Source organism: Mobula birostris, chromosome 22 (assembly GCF_030028105.1).
Source record: "Mobula birostris isolate sMobBir1 chromosome 22, sMobBir1.hap1, whole genome shotgun sequence".
In the NCBI taxonomy this organism is placed as follows: domain Eukaryota; kingdom Metazoa; phylum Chordata; class Chondrichthyes; order Myliobatiformes; family Myliobatidae; genus Mobula; species Mobula birostris.
In genome coordinates, this window is record NC_092391.1 from 53,269,961 (window position 1) to 53,286,428 (window position 16,468).

The following is a 16,468-nucleotide window of genomic DNA, read 5'->3' on the forward strand; positions in this document are numbered from 1 at the left end:
ATCAAGGAGGAGGCTACGTAGCATTCATGCCAGGACCACCAGACCCAAAAACAGTTACTTTCCCCAAGCAGTAAGGCTGATCAACACCTCCACCCACTAACCCACCCCTCAACACCCCCAACCACCACTGCTTCATCATTTCCGGTCAGAGACACCTTATGTACAGACACTCCTGTGTCGAGCGTCATTTTATGGACACACAATCAATCTATGTATATAAGCAGTCTTAAGTATTTATATTTATTGTGTTTTTATTATTATTATTGTGTTCTTTATCTTATTATGATTGTTTCTGTGCTGCATTGGATCCAGAGTAAAAATTATTTTGTTTTCCTTTACACTTATGTACTGGAAATGACTTTAAACAATCTTGAATCTCACATTACGCTGCTGTGTGTGCGTGTGTGTGTTACTGTGCATCTGCAGACAGGGGTGGGGGGGGGTCCTTTACTGCCCCCAACAAACCCAAGAGACCCAGTAAAGCAGGCTGGAGGAACAGATGGTTATCTACATTCCTATAGCACCTTACACAACCCGTGCGCATCTCAGACTCTCACTGCCAGCCGCGACCCACCGAGGTGTGATCACTCCTGGAGCAGAGAAAACCTGCTACCAATCCAGACACAGCAAGATCCCACAGAGAACAAGGTGGCACCGCGGGTGTTCGTGGGGCAGGGTGAGGGGGAGGCGAATACTGAGGCACTCTACAGCCCCGAGACAGAAGATGAGCCGGCGTTCGCAGCTTTACAAAACTCCAGTTAGGCTACATATGGTAACATCATGGTTAGTGTAACGCATCGGCAGCTCGGGCTGTCAGAGTTTGGAGTTCGATTCCAGCATCCTCTGTAAGGAGTCCCTGTACGTCCCCCTCGTGGAATGTGTGTGTTTTCTCCCGCAGTCCAAAGACATACTGGTCAGTAGGTTAGCTGGTCACTGTAACTTGTCCTGTGATTAGGCGAGGGTTAAATCCGTGGGTTGCTGAGTGGCATGGCTCGGTGGGCCGGGAGGGGCTGTTCCGTGCGGTGTCTCTAAATAAACGTGACATTTAAAGCTGATCTTTAGAACAGATTCACTCACATTCACAGGAGAGGGTATCAGCAGATCCCACACAGATTGGGCACTCGGCAGCCGGCTGTGTCACTGAACGGGGGAGGCAGATGAAGTGAAAGGGCTTCTAATGAGGCACAGCAGCCAGAGGGTGGAGAGTGATTAGTGAACACAGTGGGGAACTACTTTCATCTTGCGCTTGTAATAGAGCTGCGCTGTTCTGCAGAACATTCGCCAGATAGTTCCAAAGTTCGAAAGTTAATTCATTATTGAAGTGCATATACATCACTAAAGATTCAGGCATTCATCATAAATATAAAAAAACAATATAAAGCAAGCAAAATAATAGTAATAATAATAAATAAACAATAAATGTTGAGAACATGAGACGAAGAGTACTTGAAAGTGAGTCCATTGGTTGTGGGAACATATCAATGATGGGGCGAGTGAAATTGAGTGGTTATCACCTCTGATTCAAGAGCCTGAGGGTTGAAGGGTAATAATTGTTCCTGAACCTGGTGGTGTGGGTCTTGAGGCTCCTGGACCTCCTTCCTGAGGGTTGAGGGGTATCAACTGTTCCTGAACTTAGTGATGTGGGACTTGAGGCTCCTGTACCTCCTTCCGGATGGCAGCAGTGAGAAGAGAGGATGACCAGAGTGGTGGGGGACCCTGATGATGGATGCTGCTTTCCTGTGTCAACACTCCATGTAAGTGTGCTCAATAGTAGGGAGGGCTGTACCCGTGACGGACTGGGCTGTATCCACTACTTTTTGTAGGATTTTCCTTAAAGAGGAGCTGATATTTTGAAGCAGCATCAGAGAGCACCGGGCAGAAACCAGTTAGTACCGATGTGTCTGCAGAACGGGGTGGGGGGTGGGTGGGATCTGACCGAGTCACATGTGAACAGAAAACACAGAACACGCTAACAGAAAACACAGAACACATGTGAACAGAAAACACAGAACACGTTAACAGAAAACACAGAACACGCTAACAGAAAACACAGAACACATGTGAACAGAAAACACAGAACACGTTAACAGAAAACACAGAACACGCTAACAGAAAACACAGAACACGCTAACAGAAAACACAGAACACATGTTAACAGAAAACACAGAACATGTTAACAGAAAACACAGAACACGCAAACAGAAAACACAGAATATATGTGAACAGAAAACACAGAACACATGTTAACAGAAACACAGAAAGTACAGCAAAGAAACAGGGCCTCTGGCCCAGTGGAAAGGGAAGCGTGATATAACTTGCCAGCAAACAGGACAAGTGATAAACCCTAACGGGCTCGGGAGAGACGGAGGAGTGTGGGGATTGGCACAGAGACAGACTGCACGAATGAGGCACGAGGTCAGTATCGAACTCTGGGCTTGGTACATCACCAAAGACACTTGCAAATTTCTACAGATGTACCATGGCGAGCATTCTAACTGGTAACGTCACCATCTAGTATGGAGGGGCCACTGCACAGGATCAGAAAAAGCTGCAGAGAGTTGTAAACTCAGTCAGCTCTCAGCATCCAGGACATCTTTATAAAGCAATGCCTCAAAAGGGCAGCGTCCATCTTTCAGGACCCCCATCACCCAGGACATGCCCTCTTCTCATTGCTACCATCAGGGAGGAGGTACAGAAGGCTGAAGACACACACTCAACGTTTCAGGAACAGCTTCTTCCTCTCTGTCATCGATTTCTGAGAGGACATTGAATCCATGAACATTACCTCACTACCTTTTCTTGCTCATTTTTTGCACTACTTATTTACTCTATTTTTTGACTTCTCCAGTGCGTTCAACACCATCCGCCCTGCTCTGCTGGGGGAGAAGCTGACAGCGATGCAGGTGGATGCTTCCCTGGTGTCATGGATTCTTGATTACCTGACTGGCAGACCACAGTACGTGTGCTTGCAACACTGTGTGTCCGACAGAGTGATCAGCAGCACTGGGGCTCCACAGGGACTGTCTTGTCTCCCTTTCTCTTCACCATTTACACCTCGGACTTCAACTACTGCACAGAGTCTTGTCATCTTCAGAAGTTTTCGGATGACTCTGCCATAGTTGGATGCATCAGCAAGGGAGATGAGGCTGAGTACAGGGCTACCGTAGGAAACACTGTCATATGGTGTGAGCAGAATTATCTGCAGCTTAATGTGAAAAAAACTGAGGAGCTGGTGGTAGACCTGAGGAGAGCTAAGGTACCGGTGACCCCTGTTTCCATCCAGGGGGTCAGTGTGGACATGGTGGAGGATTACAAACACCTGGGGAAATGAATTGACAATAAACTGGACTGGTCAAAGAACACTGAGGCTGTCTACAAGAAGGGACAGAGCCGTCTCTATTTCCTGAGGAGACTGAGGTCTTTTAACATCTGTCGGACGATGCTGAGGATGTTCTACGGGTCTGTGGTGGCCAGTGCTATCATGTTTGCTGTTGTGTGCTGGGGTAGCGGGCTGAGGTTAGCAGACACCAACAGAATCAACAAACTCATTCATAAGGCCAGTGATGTTGTAGGGATGGAACTGGACTCTCTGACAGTGGTGTCTGAAAAGAGGATGCTGTCTAAGTTGCATGCCATCTTGGTCAATGTCTCCCATCCACTACATAATGTACTGGGTGGGCACAGGAGTACATTCAGCCAGAGACTCATTCCACTCAGATGCAACACAGAGCGTCATAGGAAGTCATTTCTTCCTGTAGCCATCAAACTTTACAACTCCTCCCTTGGAGGATCAGACACCCTGAGCCGATAGGCTGGTCCTGGACTTATTTCATAATTTACTGGCGTAATTTACATATTACTATTTAACTATTTATGGTTCTATTACTATTTATTATTTATGGTGCAACTGTAATGAAAACCAATTTCCCCCCGGGATCAATAAAGTATGACTATGACCATTTTTTAAATATCTATTCTTATTGTAATTTAGTTTTTATTAATATGTATTGCAATGTACTGCTGCTACAAAATAACAAATTTCACAACATTCACCAGTGATATTAAACCTGATTCTGATTCTGGGCTGGAGCAGGTGTCCGACACTGGAAGACTGAAAGCTGCAAAGCGCAGAACGAGTGCGTCATTTTTAATTACAGTTACAGCAATGAGCGCAGTCTGGAGGGGAGAGATCAACATCAACAATTGTTAAATAAGCCAAACACCAGGGCAAACTATTCAGCTTTGACCAAAACCTGTTGACAAATACCATGGATCACACTTACAGGCAAAGCTAAACCACAAGAAGCATCTCGTAACCTCACCACCACCTGTGGCTGACCAGGAAGCTCACCGCCAGATGTGGCCGACCAAGAAACTCACCGCCAGATGTGGATGTCCAAGGAAATTTGACTTCCCATTCCCATTCTGACATTTTGGTCCTTGGCCTCTTCATGGAAAAGTCCAGCATAGAAACAGGCCCCTTGGACCATCAAGTTCATGCTGAACCATTTAATCTGCCTGCTCCCATCGACCTGCACCTGGACCATAGCTCTCCACACCCCTACCATTCATGTACCTATCCAAACTTCTCTCAGATGTTGAAATCCAGATTGCACGCACAACTTGCACTGGCAGCGCGTTCCACACTCACCACCTTTTCTGCCAAGATGAGGCCATGCTCAGGTTAGAGGAGCAACACATATTCCCCCTGGGCAGCCTCCAATCTGATGGCATCAATATCAAACTCTCAAACTTCTGGTACTTACTCCCCACCCCCATTTCCTTCTGTCTTTCCATTCCCCTTTCTGATACCCCTCTAACTCTTCTCCTCGGCTGTCCATCACCTCCCTCTGGGTCCCCTCCTCCTTCCCTTTCTCCCATGGTTAACTCTCCTCTCCTCTCAATTCCTTCTTCTCCAGCCCTTTACCTCTTCCACCCATCGCCTCCCAGCTTCTTAATTCATCCCCCCTTCCCCAACTATCCACCCACCTTCCCCCTCACCTGGTCTCACCTGTCACCTTCTAGTTTGTCCTCCTTCTCCTCTTCCCAACCTTTTTATTCTGGCCTCTTCTCCCTGCCTTTCCAGTCCTGAAGACGGGTCTCAGTCTGAAATGTCAACTGTTTTTCATTTCCATAGACATTGCCTGACCTGCTGAGTTCCTCCAGCATTTTGTGCGTGCTATTTAGAAAACTCACCGCCAGGTGTGGCTGATCAGCATCCAAGACACCTTCAAAAGGCAATGCCTCAAAAAGGCGGCCTCCATCATTAAGGACCCCCATCACCCAGGACATGCCCTCTTCTCATTGCTACCATCAGGGAGGAGATACAGGAGCCTGAAGACACACACTCAACGGTTCAGGAACGGGTTCTTCCTCTCTGCTGTCCAATATCTGAATGGACAATGAATTTATGAACACTACCTCACTAATTTTTATTCTGACTCTCTTCTTGCACTAATTATTTAATTGAAATTTTTATACATACTTCTTTTTGTGGTTCCTTCAGGTTGTCATAGCCAATGGTGGCAATGGGGATAAGTTTTCACTGCCTATTAAATGCTCCTAATGATGTGCATCTCAAATAGCCTCTGACAACCTGGCCTTCACGCGTGGCTTAGCTACTAAGCCCGGCAGAACTGTTTCTACTGAAAGCAGAAATGTCAAAGGTGGGTTACTGCCGCCTTAAAACAGTCGCTTTGGGCAGAAGGGGCTCATCAGCTGTGGTTGGCAGCTCATCGAGGAGAAGGAAAACTCTGATCTCAAACCTGCGCTGCCTTACGGCTATACCCACATATGGGAAAGGCTTTGGGAGTAAACCCCGAGGGAAAAATCTGGAGCTGGTGTCCCTAAGGCAGTCCTACGTTGAATTCAGTGCTGACTGGCAACTCCTGGTGCCAAAACATATCGGTCTCTGCCATTCCTTTGGGCTCATCAGCTGTGTGGAGAGGGAGAACCTGCTACACGGGCGACAGCTTGCTCTCCGTATCGGACTGCCCTGGCTCGTGTGTCTACACAGCCAGGATGCGACATCCACGGTCAACCCTGACCAACAGAGGCTTCATCATCTTCACTTCTTAAAGTACCTTAAAGGTCTTTTAAAATTATTATTATGCATTGTAATGTACTGCTGCCACAAAACAACGTACTTCATGACATGCGCCAGTGATATTAAACCTGATTCTGATTCAACCAGTCTTGGACTTACACACTGCCCTACCACTCACGGTGTATGACCTACCCTGGTTGGTCCTCCCAAAGAGCAACACCTCGCGCTTGTCTGCATTAACTCCCATCAGTTATTTTCCCAGCTGCTGCAGATCCCTCTGCAAGCCACGATAATCTCCCTTGCTGTCCATTACTCCCCCCAGTCTCGGCGTCATCCGCAGATTTGCTGATCTAGTTAACCACATTATCATCCAGATCATTGATATAGATGACAACAATGGACCCAGCAGCACTCCGTTCATCACAGGCCTCCGGTTAGAGAGGCAACCATCCACTGCTACTCTCCGGCTTCTCCCACAAAGCCAATGTCTAATCCAATTTACTACCTCATCTTGACTGCCAAGCGACTGAAACTTCGTAATCAACCTCTCATGCAGGATCTTATCAAGTGCCTTGCTAAAGTCCATGTAAACAACATGCACTGCCTTGCCTTCATCAATTTTCCTGGCAACTTCCTCGAAAATCTCTGTAAGATAGGTTAAGAATAGTTCGTCATGACCCCCACCACACACAAAGCCATGCTGACTATCCCTAATCAGTCCCTTCCTACCCAAATACTCATATATCCAGTCCTTTAGAATACCCGCCACTAACTTTCCCACTACTGATGTCAGGCTCACCGGCCTATAATTTCCTGGTTTATTTTTAGAGCCTTTCTTAAATAGCTGAATAACATTGGCCATCCTCCAATTCTCTGGTTCCTCACCTGTTCAAACGTCTCTGCTAGAGCCCTGGCAATTTCTGCACTTGCCTCCCACGGGGTCCGAGGGAACACCTTGCCAGGCTGTCAGGATTTATCCACCCTAATTTGCCTCAAGACAGCAAACCTAATCTGTGCTGGGTCAATGACCTCGCTTCCAAAGACCCTATATCTGTTTCCCAAGTAAACACAGATCCAAAAAATCCATTTAGGATCTCCAGGGAAGACGAGATTTTCACCAACAATAATAAAGCACTTCCAGTACCAACAGGTTCCTCCTGCAGTCCCATGGTCTCTCGCACCAGCCACAGGATTTCATCACACCCTCCCTCACCAGTCTCTTGCCGGTACCCACCAGTAACCACCGGCAACACAGAACAAAGGGCACAATTTTGAAGCGATTGGGGAAAGTGTAGGGGGAATACCAGAGGTAGGACTCTTCAGCAGAGTGGTGGCTGCACGGAACGCACTGCCAGGAGTGGTGGCAGAGGCAGATACATTCGGGAGACTAGAATCCTAGATAGGCAATGGACGAGAGAGAAATGGAGGGTTATCTAGGAGGGAGGGATTAGATTGATCTTGGCGTAGGTTAAGAGGACGACACAACATCATGGGCTGAAGAGTCTGCACTCACCGAAGACGTGCACAAGTTTCTATAGCTGTACTGTGGAGAGCAATCTGACTGGTTGCATCATCCTCTGGTATGAGGATCGGAAAAACCTGCAGCAAGTTGTAAACTGAATCAGCCACATCATGGCCCTGCCATCCCCCAAGCATCAAGGACACCTTCAAAAGGTGATGTAGAACTAGGCCATTTGGCCCATCGAATCTGTTCTGCCATTTCATCATGGCTGATCCAATTCTGCTCTCAGCCCCAGTCTCCTGCCTTCTCCTCGTATCCCTTCATGCCCTGACCAATCAATGCCTCTGCCTTAAATATACATAAAAACTTGGCTTCCACAGCTGCCTGTGGCAACAAATTCCACAGATTCACCACTCTCTGGCTAAAGAAACTCCTCCTCATCTCCGTTCTATAAGGATGCCCCTCTAATCTGAGGCTGTGTCCAGTGGCCTTGGACTCTCCCACCATAGGAAACATCCTCTTCACTTCCACTCACATCAAGGCCTTTTGCCATTTGATAGGTTTCAATGAAGTCATCCCTCATTCTTCTGAATTCCAGCAAATACAGGCCCAGAGCCATCAAACACTCCTCATACGACAAGCCATTCAATCCTGGAATCATTTTCATGAACCTCCTTTGAACCCTCTCCAGTTTCAGCATATTATTTCTAAGATAAAGGACACAAACCTGCTCACAATACTCCACGTGAGGCCTCACCAGTGCTTGGTAAAGTTTCAACATTACATCTTTGCTTTTATATTCTAGTCCTCTTGAAATTAACGCTAACATTGCATTTGCCTTCCTCACCACAGAGTCAACCTGCAAATTAATCTTCAGGGAATCTTGCACAAGGACTCTCCAGTCCCTTAGCGCCTCAGTTTGTTTTTTATTTGCTCTCCATTTACAAAATAGTCAACCCTTTCATTTCTTCTATCAAAGTGCATGACCAAACATTTCCCGACACTGTACTCCATCTGCCATTTCTTTGTCCATTCTTCTAATTTGTCTAAGTCCTTCTGTAGCCTCTCTACTTCCTTAGAACTAACTGCCCCTCCACCTGTCTTCATATTGTCTACAAACATTGCAACAAAGCCACCAATTCCATCATCTAAATCATTGACATATAATATAAAAGGAATTGGTCCCAACACCACTAGTCACCAGCAGCCAAACTGAAAATGCTCCCTTTATTTCCATCTTTGCCTCCTGCCAATCAGCCACTTCTTTATCCATACTAGAATCTTTCCTATAACACCATGGGCTCGTAGCTTGTTAAGCAGCCTTGTGTGTGGCACCTTGTCAAAGGCCTTCTGAAAATCCAAGTACACAACATCAACCAATTCTCCTGTCTATCCTGCTTGTTACTTCCTCAAAGAATTCCAAGAGATTTGTCAGGCAAGATTTTCCCTTGAGGAGACCATGGTAACTACTGCCTATTTTATCATCCTAAATAATCAACTCCAACACCTTCCCAGCCACTGTGGTCAGATGAACTGGCCTATAGTTTCCTTTCTTCTACCTCTCTACCTTCTTTAAGAGTGGAGTGACATTTGCAGTTTTCCAATCTTCCGGAACCATTCCAGAATCTAGTGCCATTACTAATGCCTCCATGATCTCTTCAGCCACCTCTTTCAGAACCCTGGGGTGTACACCATCTGGTCCAGGTGACTTATCTATCTTCAGACCTTTCAACTTCCCAAGAACCTTCTCTCTAGTTATGTCTAACCTTCACACACTTCATGCGCCCTGACACTTGGATCTTCCACCATACTGCTAGTGTCTTCCACAGTAAAGACTGATGCAAAATACGTATGCAGTTTGTCCACTATTTCGTTGTCCCCCATTACTACCTCTCCAGCATCATTTTCCAATGGTCCAATATCCGCCCTCACCTCTCTTTTACACTTTACGTATCTGAAGAAACTTCTGGTATCCTTTTTAATATTATTGGCTAGCTTACTTTCATATTCCATCCTTACCTGCTTAATGATTTTTAGTTGCCTTCTTTAGTTTTTAAAAGCTTCCCAATCCTTTAACTTCCCATTAATCTTTGCTCTAGTATATGCCCTCTCCTTGGCTTTTATGTTGGCTTTGACTTCTCTTGCTAGCCATGACTGTGTCATCTTGCCTTTAGGAATACTTCCTCCTCTTTCGGGTGCATATATCCCGTGCCTTCCGAATTGCTTCCAGAAATTCCAGCCATTGCCGTTCTGCCGTCATCCCTGCCAGTGTTCTTTTCCACTGTTCTTTTCCAATCATTTCTGGTGAACTCCTCTCTCATGCCTCTGAAGTTCCCTTTACTCACCTTAACCCTTAAGAGTTCTTTTACCTTAAGCTCTTTAATCAATTCCAGATCATTGCACAACACCCAATCTGGAACAGCTGATCCCCTAGTGGGCTCAACTATAGGTTGCTCTAAAAAGCCATCTTGCAGGCATTCTAGAAATTCCCCCTCCTGTAATCCATCTCCAACTTGATTTTCCCAATCTACCTGCATATTGAAGTCCCCCATGACTATTGTAACATTGCCCTTTTGGCATGCATTTTCTGCCTCCCATTGTAATTTGTAGGCCGCATCCTTACTACTGTTTGGGGAGTCTGTATACATCTCCCATCAGGGTCTTTTTACCCTTGAAGTTCCTTAGCTCTATCCACAAAGATTCAGCACCTTCCGACCCTATGTCACCTCTTTCTAATGACTTTACCAACAGAGCAACGCCGCCCCCTCTGCCTTCCTGCCAGTCCTTTCAATACAATGTGTATCCTTGGACATTAAGCTCCCAGCTATAATCTTTCAGCATGATTCAGTGATGCCCACAATGTCAAACCTGCCAACCTGCAGGTTTGCTGAAAGTTCATCTACCTTATTTTGTACATTGCATGCATTCAGATGCAATACCTTCAGTCCTGTGTTCACCCTTTTCGATTTTATCGCACCATGCTCAACCTTTTGATCCCTAACTTCGTCTCAGGTGTTACCAAAATCTGTCTCCACAACCTCTCCACTAACTGTTCTGGCACTCTGGTTCCCATCCCCCTGCAACTCTAGTTTAAACCTCAGTGTGCAGCATTAACAAACCTTCCCGCTAGGATATTAGTCCCCCTCCAGTTCAGGTGCAAACCGTCCTTTCTGCACGGGTCCCACCTTCCCTGGAAGAGAGTCCAATGATCCAAATATCTTATGCCCTCCCTCTTTCACCAACTGCTTGGCCAAGTGTTAAACTGTATAATCTTCCTATTTCTGGCCTCACTAGCATGTGGCATGGGTAGCAATCTTGAGGTCACAATCCTGGAAAGTCCTGCCCTTTAACTTAGCACCTAACTCCCTGAACTCCCAATGCAAAATCTTGTCACTCGTCCTACCCATGTCATTGGTACCTATACATGGACCGTGACTTCTGGCTATTCACCCTCCCACTTAAGAATGCTGACGACTTGGTCTGAGATATTCCGGACCCTGGCACCCGGGAGGCTACATACCAACTGGGAATCTCGTTCTTGCCCACAAAACCTCCTGTCTGTTCCCCTAACTAACAAGTCCCCTGCACCACAGTGTGCCTCTTCTTTCCCCTTCCCTTCTGAGTGACAGAGGCAGACTCAGTGCCAGAGACCCGACCACTGTTAAGTCATCCACCCCCCCCCCACCCCGTCAGTATCTAAAGTGATATACCTGTTGTTGAGGGGGATGGCCACAGGGGTACTCTGCACTGACTCCTTAACTCTTTCCCCTTCCTGACTGTCACCCAGTTTCCTGCGTCCTGCACCCCTGTTGTAACTACCTCTCTATATCTCCTACCTATCACCCCTCAGCCTCCTGAATGATCTGCAGTTCATCCAGTTCCAGTTCCAGCTCCAGCTCCTTAACGTGAATTGTTGGAAGCGGCAGCTGGATGCACTCCTCGCAGTTGTAGTCGCCTCCCTGCCTTCCCACATCCCACAAGAGGAGCATTCAGCTATCCTGCCTGGCATCGCTACTGTCCTCACTGAGCAGATACAAAGAAGGAGCTTTTCTTTCCTTTGCTTTCTCTTCCGTTGCTTCTCTTCCCAGAAGGCTTGAAGAGCTAAAGCCTTAAGATCACCAATCTGACCATGTCCACTGCGAAAATGGCTGCTGAGCTCACCCAGCTTCCTTTAATTTGCCCTCACTAATTAATTCCAAACATTAATTGGCCACTGGTCAAAGCTCTATTACAATGCCACAAACCACTCCTGCCTTTTATCCTCGGGCGGTGGACGACTGAGGACCCTCCTCCCTAAACTTCCGATGTCCAGATTGACTGCTGGACAAAGCTCCATTACGGACCCGATCACCCAGGACATGCACTCCTCTCATTGCTACCAACAATGAAGTGGTACAGGAGCCTGAAGACAAATGCACAAATGCAATTCTTTCACCAGGGCTTGTATACAAACTTGGCGCGTTAGCTAACTCTACTAACAGCCATGTGACTCAACAGTGAGAAGGTCACAAGCAATATATGTCTAGGGTTGGTATGATTTGGAGTTCAAACAGGAAAGTTATGATGTTCTGATTAAGAAATATTGATTGTAGCGAATGCTGTGTAAATACTGCTCCATGCAAAGTTACCAACTTGCCAGAACATTAACAGATCGAACACCAGCATAAGATTACAAGAGAAATATATTTACCAAATGTTCAACTTTAGCACAGAGCTACAGAAAAAGAAAATAAAATTAGAAGGACCCATTATGGTTAAATCAATCTAAATGTGCACATAAACGTTGGAGCTCGTTTCTGGAGTAGTCGAGCGTATCACTTTACTCACACGCTGGACCCGTGGTCTGTGTGAAGGCACCTGCCACATCCAAATTTCCCACAAAGACCACGTTGAGCGAAACTGGCTCTCTCAGGAGTATTGGCCCTTCCTCCTTGGAGACATTCATATGCACAGAGCACTTCTTACAATGGGGACTCTCCTTCGAACAGCATTCTACGGCATCTTCCCTTGCGCCCCGCACCTCAGCTCCCACCAAAACCAGACTACTGTCCTTCAGAAATCTGCTCCAGCCCAGCACTCTCTGAAGCTCCACCGGGCAGGGAGTACCAGGACAACCCCGAATGGATGACACCACATTCCTAAGTTGGACAGCATGGCTCCCTATCTTTAACCGAAGCCAAAACACTCTTACTAGCATGACACACTGCGCTTACAGAAAAATGCTAAGATAAAAATTCCGCACAGCACAGCAGTAGAAATCTTACCCAGGGCATTACACAATGATTCAGCAACAGCTTCTTCCCCTTCTCCATCAGATTTCCCAATGGACAGTGAATCCACGAACACTACCTCACTATCTTTTTCTCTCTTTTTGCACAACTTATTTAAATGTTTATATTTATTTCTTATGATAGTTTATAGGATTTTTATTACTGTATTATAATATATTGCAATGTACTGCTGCCATAAAACAACAAATTTCACAAGATATGCCAGCGATATAAACATGATTCTGAACCCAATTTGGTGCCGTACTCTATAGTGTTCTGTGCTCTGAAGGATAAGGGTTCACATATTAACATGGTAGTTGACCAGAGTCCACCATGTCCCACTCCCCTCGATCCCACACACCTCATCATCGTACCTACAGCTCAGGCCATTCGTCCTGTCTAGTCTGTACGTGTCACACTGTCCTGTCCAAACATCCCTCCAAATCCACCCAGCCAATTCTGTGCCAGGGACACAATCATTGGATGCCCCGCGGTCTCACTCTGCGGCTCCACACTCCCATCAAATACCATTCACCAGACTAGCACAGGTATACCCGGCAAATGCAGGTTTCACATTACAAACCGTGAACAGTTTAAATTAGTCTTCAAATTGAACTTAATTGGAATTACATTATACTACAAAAATGGTATACACACTGACACACACAATTGCTATTTCTCACAGAGATACACCCTCTCTCTCTCACAGACAGATACACTCTCTCTCTCTCACAGACAGATACACTCTCTCTCTCTCTCTCTCTCATACAGAGATACACCCTCTCTCACACACAGATACACCCTGTCTCTTTCTCACACACGCAGAGAAACACCCATACAGTGGGAGAAGATGGCGGCGCGACGGCGGCACGACAGCAGCGTGCACGGCCTCTCCGGTGATGAATATCTGTAATCTGTAATCTGTCAAGTACAATCTTGGACAATGTCTCCCATCCACTACATAATGTACTGGGTGGGCACAGGAGTACATTCAGCCAGAGACTCATTCCACTGAGATGCAACACTGAGTGTCATAGGAAGTCATTCCTGCCTGTGGCCATCAAACTTTACAACTCCTCCCTTGGAGGGTCAGACACCCTGAGTCAATAGGCCGGTCCTAGACTTATTTCTTGGCATAATTTACATATTATTATTTAATTATTTATGGTTTTATATTGCTATATTTATACTCTATTCTTGGTTGGTGCAACTGTAACAAAACCCAATTTCCCTCGGGATCAATAAAGTATGACTACGACTAAGACTAAGTAGGGGACCGTGCACAATCCTGATTTGATGGAGACAGATGTGAGAGCACAGCGGAATATCTGGAAAACTTCTGAAATGCCCGCTTTGCTACCGCTGCTACTGTGTGGTAACCGGAATCTCCGGAGCTGAAGGCCCTGAAATCCTCGGCTTTGCTTGTTTCAGCGACCGGGGAGAGGTCGAAGGTGCTCAGCAGAGGATGGCACTCGGGAGGCTGTATCGGAGAGGCTGCTCGGAAGCTTGGAGTTTTCGGACGGATGGATTCAGGGTCAGCTGCTTCCAAGGTATCGGCAAGTTGACAGTGCCTAGAGGTTTACGGCAGGGAGTTTCTCCCTTTTGCCGCCTGCTTTTGGGGACTCGGGAGTCGATAGACTCGGGGACTTTGAGACTATTTTTTTACTGTGCCTATGGACTGTTCTTCATCAAATTATGGTGTTGCTTTGCACTGTTGTAACTATATGTTATAATTATGTGGTTCTGTCAGTGTTAGTCTTTGGTTTGTCTTGTTTTCTGTGATATCACTCCGGAGAAACATTGTATCATTTCTTATTGCATGTATGCATTTCTAAATGACAATAAAAGAGGACTGAGTGTTCTCATAATCTTAAAAAAAATGCACACACAAACCCACACAGATACCCCACCTCACTCTCTCAGACAGATACACCTTCTCTCTCTCTCTCACACACACACAGACAGATCACCCTCTCTCTCACAGACAGATATACCCATTTTCTCTCACAGAAAGATACACCCATTCTCTCTCACAGATACTCTCTCTCAAACACACAGATACACACTCTCTCTCTCTCACAGATACATTCTCTCTCTGACAGATATACCCTCTCTCACAGATATATGCTCTCTCACACAGATATATGCTCTCTCACACAGATACATCCTCTCTTATCTCACAGACAGACACACCCTCTCTCACAGACAGATACACTCTCTCTCACAGTTATCCCTCTCTCTCTCAGACAGATCCACCCTCTCACAGAGACAGATACACTCTCTCTCTCTCTCAGACACATCTTCTCTCTCTCAGATACACCCTCTCTCTGACACACTCAGATACACCCTCTCTCTCTCATACACAGATACACCTCTCTCTCTCTCTCATAGTGATACACCCTCTCTCACACACACACAGATACACTCTATCTCACACAAATACACCTCTCTCTTTCAGACACACTGACATACACACATCTTTTTTCTCACACACGCTGACACTCACTTGCACACACCCTTTTTTCCCTCTCTCTCTCATACACACCTCTATGCCTCACTCTCTAATACAAACTTTTTCCCTTAGTTGTTGCATTTGCCATTACAACAACATAAAACCCGCATTGTTATAGCACCTAAAGTGTACTCACCACAGGTACAGGTTTCTGTTTCCCTGGCCTCAGCACCGCGGCTCCGCGGTCAGGGCAAAGAGAGGGGGGATCGGCCGTAGGGAGGGCAGACCATTCCTTAGCTGCAAATAGAGGGGGCAGAAGTTAGACACCAGATTACTGCTCCTCCCGCCAACCCCCAACATTATACCCTCTCTACCCCTGTCTCTACCCCCAACATTATACCCTCTCTTGCACAGTCTCTACCCCCATTACACCCATCCTCTCTCACTCAGTCCCCTCCCCTCCACCTCCTCCTGCACACTGTCTCTCCCTGGCATTGTGGGATTGCTGTGTTGGCACTGGAAGAGTGGCACCACTTGCGGGCTGCCCCCAGCACATCCTCAGATTGTGTTGGTCACCGACGCATACGAGGCATTTCACGGCATGTTTCAATGTACATGAATCAATATATTAATCTGAATCTGGATCTGTGCTGTGTACTTGTCAGTATCAGAATCAGGATTAATGTCATTGGCATAGTGTATGGGGCAAAAGTTTCAGATAAACGTACACACACAGTAGCTAGGGTGCCGAAGACTTTTGCACAGTACTGTAGTAATCTCATGTATCGCACTGTACTGCTGCCACAAAAAACAAAAAAAAATTCTTGCCTTATATGAGTTTAGCGTTCAACACCATCATACCCCAGAAGCTGGTGGGGAAACTGTCCTTGGGGGTCTCAACACCTCTCTCTGAAATTGGATACTGGACTTCTTAACAGTAAAGCTATAGTCAGTCCGTGTGGGCAGCAACGCCTCTCATCCCATTACTCTGAGCACCGGGGCTCCCCAAGGCTGTGTGCTCAGCTCGCTGTTGTTCACACTACTGACACATGACTGTGTTGGAGATTCAGCTCAGATCGTGTCACCAAGTGTGCGGCTGACACAAGAGTGGCTGGCCTTATCAACAATGATGACATGACAGAGTACGGAGAGGAAGCGGAATAGCTAGTGGACTGGTGTGAGAAGAACAACCCAAGCCAGAACGTGGAGAAGACAGAGGAAATCGATGTGAACTTCAG

At 46.4% G+C, this 16,468-nt stretch overlaps 1 protein-coding gene across 11 annotated transcripts in view; it reads right to left on the reverse strand.

Moving 5' to 3' along the window:
* rimbp2b (RIMS binding protein 2b) overlaps window positions 1-16,468 on the reverse strand; it is a 190,325-nt gene that overhangs the window by 157,698 nt on the left and 16,159 nt on the right. For 8 of the 11 annotated variants that reach the window (XM_072240778.1, XM_072240773.1, XM_072240780.1 and 5 more), the window contains exon 1: window positions 15,427-15,506. The gene's annotated coding sequence lies outside the window, so the exon portion shown is untranslated. Of the gene's footprint in view, window positions 1-15,426; window positions 15,528-16,468 lie in introns of those variants that run through there. The other 3 variants (XM_072240777.1, XM_072240779.1, XM_072240772.1) reach the window with 2 other exon arrangements.